Source organism: Taeniopygia guttata, chromosome 2 (genome assembly GCF_048771995.1).
Source record: "Taeniopygia guttata chromosome 2, bTaeGut7.mat, whole genome shotgun sequence".
NCBI classification, from domain to species: domain Eukaryota; kingdom Metazoa; phylum Chordata; class Aves; order Passeriformes; family Estrildidae; genus Taeniopygia; species Taeniopygia guttata.
Window position 1 is genome coordinate 49620591 of NC_133026.1, and position 10237 is coordinate 49630827.

General features: G+C 38.2%; 1 protein-coding gene across 1 annotated transcript in view; it reads right to left on the minus strand.

The window, feature by feature from the left end:
* CUL1 (cullin 1) overlaps window positions 1-10237 on the minus strand; it is a 53030-nt gene that overhangs the window by 41124 nt on the left and 1669 nt on the right. The gene's annotated exons all lie outside the window — the stretch shown is intronic.

Consider the following 10237-nt stretch of genomic DNA (forward strand, 5'->3'; position numbering starts at 1 on the left):
CATGACCTTTAAATCAGTGAGATCTCTCCTTTGCAAGGTGCTCTTGGCAGGACTATGCACGAGCTGGTCTTGAACTGACCATCACTGTGCTTTCTTACCCAAAGAAAGCAGACTTTTTGCTGACCAGATCAGACTTGTTGCTGACCTGCTTCAAGGATAATATCAGCTGCCTGAGTTGCAACATCCACTCCACAGCTTTGGACCAGGGAACTCAAACTTCATTATAGCTTCAGAAGCAACTATATTTGCATGAGAAATACCACCCTTGCAGTTTCCAGACAAAATATGCACAATTTGATGCAGCAGGATAATAGTGTTCAATGCCAGCCAATCTTTAAACCCTGCACTCAAGTACTGCAATTAAAACAGTCCAAACAAAAGGAGGTAACACTTCTGCCAAAACTTTAAAACAGCCTTGAAGGACTTAAAACAAATGTTACTCCCTCTTTCTCATTACCTGGGGACACACATCATGATAAATAAACAACATATGCAAAGAAACACATTGCATTAGAAAATACTGGGCTTGTTTTTATTGATAATCTAATAATTAAGAGCATTCTTGAGATATCCCACATCTTTGGAAAATGATGTGTATGCTGGAAGAGGCCTTCAAGAAAATGTGGAAGTTAACCCAGCTTTTATTTAAAAAACATAATAGACCCCACCAGATTTTCAGCATCCCAAGCCATCTGCTGGAGCAAATACCTAAGCTTTACATCCTAACACAATACAACTTTCAGCTTTACAGCTCCAAGGCCTGTGCATCACCTGTTGTTCTCCCACAACCCCTTATTTTTAAATTATATATATATTATATATATATAACCAATTATATAAAATTGGTTATATATATATAACCAATTTTATATAATTGGTTATATATATATTATATATATATATAAATATAAATATAATATAACCAATTATTTCTAAATTACATACTTCAAGATATTTCACTTCAGTAATTACAGACAGAATTTGAACTTGTCAGCTTCTTGCACAGTAAGAACTTACAGGTTCAGAGCAAGGTTTCCCAGCTGATGCAAGAGCCCAGACAGCACTGTTTTAAAGATGCAATAAAGAGGCACAACCTCTAGACTTATTTTATCTCATCTAATTTCAAATATGTGGAAAATATTCTTGTCATGTCTAATAGCATGAGTTTAAGTGACCGAATTTAATCATACTACACCCAAATCCATTTGGGAAGAGAATGAAGTTTCACTAATGAACTATGGTGGAATGAATGTCACTAAAAACAAGTTCAAAAGCCTTTAGCACTATGAGGTTTCCAAAGTATTTGGACTTCAGCTGATGTGTTAGCATTATGAGTTCTACACTGTAACACTGCTTAGTTGAGTCATGGTCCTGCATGCAACATTACATAGCACTCACATTTCTGTCCAGAATTATTTTAGGCCACCAAATAGAAAGGCTATGAGCTAGGTAGACAGTTTATGCACTTCACATGACATAATTCTTAAAGCAAGACTAGGAACAAGCATAATGTCCTTAGCACTTCATATGCTACAAACATGTAATTAATTAACATCTGGAGAATATGCCTATAGCAGACATATTCACTGTGCCCCAGCAAAATGACACAACTATTGTAAAAAATGGTTATTCCAGAAATCAGTACCAGAAGTGAAATACTAGATATTTTTCTCCCTTTTCAATGAAGATATTTAAGAGACAAATGACAAAAGTAACAATGTTCAGTTCCTCTGTATTATTACAAAACACGGAGCTACATGTAGCTACATGTAGATGAGCTTTAGCTCAGCTCATCTCATTTTCAAGGGAGATAAATTCAGTTCATTATGAGAAAAGGCAGAGATGTAAGCATGCACACTCCTCCCTTCCAAAACTTGTCTGGTAAAAAATTATGTGCAGCATTAAAAAAAAAAGAAAAAAAACAAACAAAAAAAAGAAACCCAGAAGCGAGTATGTGTAATTTGGCAGCAATTTAAGACCAAGTTGTGTAAATTTGGTGTAAATTCTGGGTGGTTAATACTGTACCTCCCTAACGATGACTTCATTTTGGGCTTCAGTGTTCTCCCCACGCCCCCTCCTCCATGTTTTACAGCTCTGATCAATGATATCTAAAGCACTGTAATTAATACACTCCCACATTACTTCATGTGCCAACGATACAGTTCCCAGCTCAACAAATAAAACAAAGCTTGGACACGTTCTTCACAGCTAAAAAGTCTCTGAAATTCAATTTTAAGTTCCAATTTAAGCACAATATATGTAAGTAACTTGGAACTGCAGTTTTCACACTTTCCTTATTTACTTAAATTATCCAAGATTGCCCTCACTAAAAGCCTTTTTAACTGATGTGGTTTATCTGCATGCCTGAATGCAAGTATTTTTCTAAAATATCAATAACTACTCATCAGAATAAAACCAAGAAACTTGGAGTGTGCCACTTCTTCCCTTCTCTTTGCCTATTATTTAACATTCTTTATTTCTTCCTTTCAGTTTTACCTTTGTCTTCCTTGAACAAACAATTCCAGCAGCTTTTGACAGGTATCTCCCTACAATAATGCCACAGCTAATACAAAAAACCCCAAACAACCCACACCTTACTCCAACATATACAACTGCCTCATAAACAAAGGCTAGATCTAGACTCAACAAGGTTTGCTATCATAGTCTATGCAACCAAACTCTCCCTTTTGCAACTCCAACCGAAGTAAACTCTGGTCAATATTTAGAATCCCACAAACAATAAGTTTTATGGTTGTTTTACTGCATCAACATCAATTTGGAAAACAGTGCAAGGGACTACATCCTTAAGTACTACATAGGGAAAACATTTCAAGTTTTGCTTGGCCATCCTCTGTTGATGAAATAATCCTTATGTAGAAAGTTTGTAGATTGTTCCTAAACTGAGATGTCCTTTCAGGACATAAAGTCTTGCATATTCCTGTGTCAAAACCAGGATGTAGACTCTACATTATTTTTCAACTGAGCCTGCAGTTAATGTGTTTCTTAGCTTCTTAAAACACTTTTAATACAGCTTTTATACCTTGGAAAAAGAAATGCTGCAGATTAGGAAAAGAACAAAAAGAATCAAGTCAAGATATGAGTGCGCTGAAAATAAGGGAGAAAGTTATACAGAAGTGTAGGGGGTTTGTGTGGCAAGTTTTGGTAATGGTGGCGGGGGGGGGGGGGGGTGCTGTAGGGGTGACTTCCATAAGAAGCTGGCGGTAGCTCCCCTCAAGTCCAAGAGAGCCAATGCCAGTCATCTCCAGGATGGATCCGCCACTGGCCAAGGCTGTGCCAACCAGAGATGGCAGTAACATCTGTGAATGCATATTAAGAAGGGAAGTAAATTATTGCACAGATGTAATTGCACCCAGAGAAGAGAGGAATGAGAGTATGTGACAGAAACTGTGCAGACACCAAGGTCAATAGAGGACGAGGCATTGGAGCAGAGACTCTCCTGCAGCCTGTGAAGACCATGGTGAAACAGTCGTGCCTCTGCAGCCCATAGAGGACCATAGGGCACATCACGAAAGTCCACAGGGGTGCAAATTTCCCCCTGCAGCCCATTGAGGAGACCCATGTCAGAGCAGGTCGATGCCTGAAAGGAAGCTGTGAGTCCATGGGAATCCCATGCTGGACCAGGCTCATGGCAGGGACCTGCAGAGTCATGAAAAGAGGAGCTTATGCTGGAGCAGGTTTCCTGGCAGGACTTATGACCCTGTGGGGAACCCATGCTGGAGCAGGCTGTGCCTGGCCCTGTGCAAAGAGACCCACATCGAAGCCGTCCATGAAGAGCTGTAGCCCATGGGAAGGACTGATGCAAGATAGGTTTATGGAGAACTGTCTCCCATGGGAAGATCTATGTCAGAGCAGAGGAAGGACTCTTCTACCTGAGCAGCGCTAGAAACAGTCTGCGGTGAACTCACCATACCTCAGGCCCCTGTCTCCCTGTGCTGCTGGTGGGGAGGAGGTAGAACCCAAGAAGGAGGGAGAGGTGGGCAGAAAGTGTTTTAAAAAACTGTTTTACTTTTCATTAACCTGCTCTGATTTTGATTAATAACAAATTCAATTAATTTGCCCAACACCAGTCTGTTTTGCCTCTGATAGTAATCCATGAGAAATCTGTCCCTTTCCTTGTTTCAACTCATGAGTCTTTCATTGTATTTGTCCTCCACTGTCTACTTGGGGGAAATGATGGAGGGGCTTTGGTAATTGCCTGGCATGCAACCAGGGTCAAACCACCACCCTAAGATAAAGAGCCTTGAGTATTCCCACTTTCTCTCTGGCTTAAATCATAGATACTACACAACCTGCATAAACCCAAACAAAAAACAAAACAAACAAGAAAACAAAAGACTAAACAAAGCTCAATGAAGCCCAAATAAACATAAATAATGAAGGATAACGCACATGAAGATGCACTTCTTGAATCAGTCAGGAAGATGCAGAAAAGGAAAATGAGGGAGGACAAGCCATGAAAATTGCTTGCTACCCAACATTCCAAGCAGAAGATAAAGTAATATATCTTTTTTCCTTAGAAAGGAGAATAAAAAACCAAAAAAACACACAAAAAACCCCCCAACCAAACACCACCCCAAAAATCCACAAACACAAAACAACAGCAACAGAGGGTTAAATCCAACACAATTCAGAAAGAACAAACAGAGAAGGGCTGGAAACTCTGAAATACCTTGGGCCAGTTTGGAGACCTTAATGATCCTGCAAGGACAATTCTTATTCATAACTGTTTTCCCAAAAGACCTTACCAGACATCAAAACTTAAACTAAATCCAACTTAATAAGCTAAAACATCATAATCCTACTGATCTCCACCAAGAAAACAGTGTTATCTTACAGTTTGCTTCAGACACGGCATGCCCTCCACCAGAACATCGAGGGCAAGCCTCTGAACTCTAACACAAATCCCCCAACATTATAACAGCACTCAATGCCCTGCAAAATACACTTTCATACTGCCCTGTTAAAAACACAAACAGGAATTTTCACTTGCAATAATATTTCCAGAGTTCTTCCATGCTCTTGGAAGGCAGTAGTTCTTACCAATAACTTTAAAAAAAACATTAGCATGTTGCTAACAAGCAAAAACCAATTCTGGCTGGAATCTCTTCCCAACAGCTTGCTAATTTTACAACTTCTTCCCTCTTGTTATTTGTGCACGAGCTCGATTGATCGAGGCAGTCCAATTTGCCCCTTCAATTTATAAATAAAGATGATGGTCACACTGATTAATCTTGCAAACAGTCTGATATTTTCAGACATTTGAATGCATTACAAGAGCACAGCTTAAATACTGCAGAGTTTCCTCCCATAATCTCCTTCATACTAATGTTTCACTCTGAAGTGACAAATAAGGGATAAATTAAGGACTGTTTTAGTTACTTACATTCATTTCCTGCATGTAACAAAATCACAACCTGTGAAAGCCGCTCCCTCTTTATTTTCTTATTTTGCTTTTAAATCGTGTTTACATTAAGTATATGGATATATGTGCTAGTGATCTTGATTCTGACTGTGGTGTAATGCTGCAAACACTGTTGGCAATGAACAGTACAATTTTCATATATTTCATTCCAGATGCCTAAATACTGTCAACACAAAAAAAAAATTAGCACCTTCTCATTAAAATCCAGAAAGGGATTTGTATGTAATTTTTCTAGTTCAACTACAAAGTCTGAATTCTAGCAGCCTTAACTTATAGCAAAGAATTTATACCTCACAAAAAGTTAGTTATACTTAAATTCGGTATCATTTTCAGCAAATTTTAATCAGTTTTGATACCTAATAACTGCAACAGGCACCTTTGGTATAGAAGTGAAACAATTTAACTTAATTTTGTAGAAGTTAAAATTGCCACACAACCCTAACACCCACATTTAAATCCTCCTTCTTTTTGATTAAGCTTGCACCAGTAATTAAAGCTAAGCCTGCAACAGAATGTAACAAAAGCAATTTAACTACCAAAGGATATAAACTTTGATTTTATACAACTCCTATTAGCGACAGCATCCTAGCATAGGCACACTTTCAGAAATAACAAAACTTCTTCAAAAGTTATATCTGAAAAAAAAGAGAGTAAGAGAACAGTCTGTTTTCTTTAAAAAAAGCAAAGATTCTAAAAAAGCATTTTCAATTGTACAGTGAAAAGTTTATCCTTTGTCTACCCAGAAGTAAGGAGAGCATTTGCCCATGAAATTATTACCACGAAAAGCAAGATGAAAGGACTAACAGCTAACAAACGATGAACTATTTCCTAAAATCCTCTTTTTTCTCCTAATGCAGTCCTCCAAACTTTAGATAGTTTCCAAATGACAGTCTCCACTGCCTGTGAGACTAAAGGAGCTTGCAAATTTACATATGAAATTAAGTTTAAATTACAGAGCAAAACAGGGTGAACTAAGGTCACATCACCAGCCTCAGCTCTGAACTCTAATGCACATTAAGATATTGTCCAACCTGAAACACAGAGGAACAAAAAGTCAAGTTACATCAAATGCAAATTAAAAATACAAGAAGTTTCTGACTTCAGTTATGTCTGAAATTGCCTTACTAATAACCCAAATTTTTGTAGCTGCCTGCTTCAAATGTATAAACTTATCTTTTTCTTTACCTTGTATAGTAATGATTCAAATACATCCAGGTCCTAGTAGCAAAGCCACCAGTCTCAAATAAAATAGGAAAAGCATGTGCATGTCTTGAAAAGATAAGTACATTATCAGAGCAGAGTGAGGAGCTCCCTGCACTGCAGAAACTTTCCATCACCATGATCCTCACCATGCTACATGTAAATCCATTTCTTCTACACAATAACACCAACTTGAGAAATACAGCAACATAAACTAGAGCAAATCTAATGAAATCCAAAGACAAGGAGAATTTTCTATCAACTTTAGGTACTTGTAATTTAAAGAAAAACAGAAGTCAATGGTATTGAACTGATATTCAAATCTAGTGCATACTACAAAGATGTCAGAGAAAATGTATTTTCTTAATCCTTTATTCTTAGTCCTACTGCCAAGCAATGCCTTGTATGCATTAGACCAAACTAAAGCAGGGAACCTTTTGATTCCAAAACCAGAACAATCCAAAGGGGAAGAAAAGGAGATAATGCAAATTCTTTTCCTGAGATTTTGGAAGAACATCACATTGAAGTTACACTGTTTATTCAAGAACAATAAAACGGTTTGGGTTGAAAGGCACCTGTAAACATCACCTAGTAACCACCCCTCTACAACAGACAAACATATTGCACTAGATGAGGATGCTCAAAGCCCCGTCCAACCTGGCCTTGAACACTGCCAGAAATGGGGCATCCACAACTTCTCTGGTTACCCTGTTCCAACGCCTCACCGCCCACCAAAGTAAAGAATTCCTTCCTTATAACCAATTTAAATCTACCCTCTTTCCATTTAAAATTTATGTCCTTTGTCCTGCCACTACATGTCTTTGCAAAAAGTCTCTCTCCATCTTTCTCATAATCCCCCTTCATACACTAAATGAAAGCCTCAATAAGGTCACCCTGGAATCTTCTCCAGGCTGAACCACCTCAACTCTCTCAGCTATAGGAGAGGTGTGCTATCACTCTGATCACTTCTGTAGCCCTCCCAGGATCTACTCTAATAACTGCATGCCTTTCTTGCGCTGGATGCCACAGAGCTGGATGCAGTGCTCCAGGTAAGAGTCACCAGAGAACAGAACAGAGTGAGAATCACCTACTTCTTTTTACAAGTTCAGGATACTATTGGCAAAGAAAGCACTGAAATTTTGGAGAGAAAGAGACACCAACTCTGGCAAAAATTTACATATGACTCTACACCCATTCCCTGAAGTACGAAATGAAATTACTATTTTTCTATTTTCACAGTAGCCTTCATTCATTTTTCTAAGATTCATAGATAAAGAAGGAGTTGAAAAACACTACATTAAATAAAGTGGAATGTTATCAATGTTTGGTTTAGTTAAAAAAATACGTATTTGATTTTGACTTGTATCATTTACAAGAAGAGGTAAGGCAGCAACAGGAACAGGTTCTCTCTTGTGACATCAGAGGTTCTGTGGGTAAAGAGAAAACTGACAGAGAGAAAACTGACAAGAGAAAACTCACTGGGACACAGATAATTTCCTAAAGCAGTGACCTTTCCAGAAGCTGGGATAAGGCAAGGAGTGTTTAAATCTGTGGTTACATTAAAAGCTACAAGTTACAGCACTATAAAAGGCACATCAGTTCAGAGCAATTTTATTATCAAGTCATTTAGTCACATCTGTAACAGGTTGGGACTGCAGCGCTGTAGAAACATGAACAGCCTATCTGCTCTTGTTCTAGTGGTTCTTCTACTGAAAAACCTACAACTCTTACAATAAACCAGTAAGTTACTCATGTAGACAAGCTCAACATGTCTCTGTAATTTTCCAATAATTATATTTTCTTACTGAAAATTCTCTTTTATCAAGCAAGAGAAACTCAGTGGTCTTCATAACAAACAAACAAAAAAAAGCTGTTTAAGTTTGCATGCTGAATAGATTATAATTTGTAACCAGACCTCTAAATGTTGGTTCCAACACCCACTTCTTACATGGAGATAAGCTTGAAAAATACAGTTAACTAAAATTTTCCTATTAGTGTACTCTTACCTAAAAAACATGCTAGCACCTAAGTATTCTATTTAAAATGAGATCATGCATTCCTAAAGCACATGCAGAACTTCCAAGGCCAAGTTTTCCATAGTCTTCTTTCTTCCAGGTCTGTGCAGCAGGAAGACTGCACCAAGCTGCAGGCTGCTATGACTGCCTCTGCACATCCTCCTGATAGCCCATCCAAGTGGGATTTCTGCCCCGTTTTCCTTCTGATGCACAGAAACAGACCCTGTTGGACAGCGCAGGAAGTACAACAGTACAGCTGGTGCCAAACTGACCTCTTACTAGGAAATTCCTCACTTCATGCTAATAATACAGATTTTTGATGTTGAGAGTGGTGTAAGTGGAGCACCTTTAAAGCTGTTTCATTCACTAGAATTTTGTGGGGTTTTTGATTAATTTAAAAAAAAAAATCAAACTTCAGTGGCAAGAGAGAAGATTCCAGTTATTTCCAATCCATGCAACCACTGGCACCTGGGATATGACTCATCATTAAGTTAGGCCCTACTGAAATAATTGTAACTACACAAAACTAGGCACTATCTAAGAAACACAACAGATGAAAATCAGTACTTCAAAATGTTAACACACAAGTTGTATGTAGGATAACATTTTTTAAGCTGAGTATCTGAGAACTTTCTCTAAGGACTCAGTATTGTTTTTATAGTGCTACTTCTAAAATCCAAGAGCTTGCACCAAGACTACAAATAAGCTAAATCAAAAAAGAGGCACCCCCAAAGCAGTATCCAAATAAGGGTGTGCATCCATTTATCTTAAATTAATTTAGGTTATTTAATAAAGCAATAAAGCAATGTGATTTTCTCATGCTGACGGTTTGAGCAACGGGCCCAAGTTTTAAGGCCAGTTCAAAGCAGCGTATAAAGGAGCAAGGTGGAAGAAGAATCATTTTGCTAAACCACCACCGCTACTTTGTCAGCCAAGGAGTAAAACACATATGCCTAATTTAGTTGCACAAACTAAGACTGTATTTCTATATGATCCCTGGCTAAGCAATGGAAAGTTTCCTCCAGAGACGCTGTTAACGCAAGGCACTGACCCGGGATTCTATAGTTAGGTGCATGAATTAATCCCAAGATCAAATGTGCTCACCATACCTCCACGGGGCATGTGTGTCCAGTGTTGAAACTGCACCTCAAACATGTGGTCATGAGGTGGCTGTGAAATGTAACCAATCTTAAGAAGCAAAGCAACTAAGACAGAAAATAAGAAGTTGGACAATAATACTGAAAACAAGAAGTTACAAAGCAGATGGAGAAGACTTCTCTGGTCAAGTCACCATCAGAAACTCAAAGTGCCGATGCCACACAGACATGTAATCATCAACACACAACATTACAGCAGTTCATTGTGAATAAAAACTAGGTACCCTGGTACCTGTATAGTATCTTGCTACTTCCCCAAAGAGGAGGTATCTATACAAATACACTCCACACCAATTAAGTACCAATTCACAATATGGTATTACAAACATTATTTAGCCTAATTCAAGCTATGTAGCCACCACATATTTCTGGCTCCCATGGACGATTCTTCCCAGTTCTGCCAAAAGGATTTCCAATAGAAA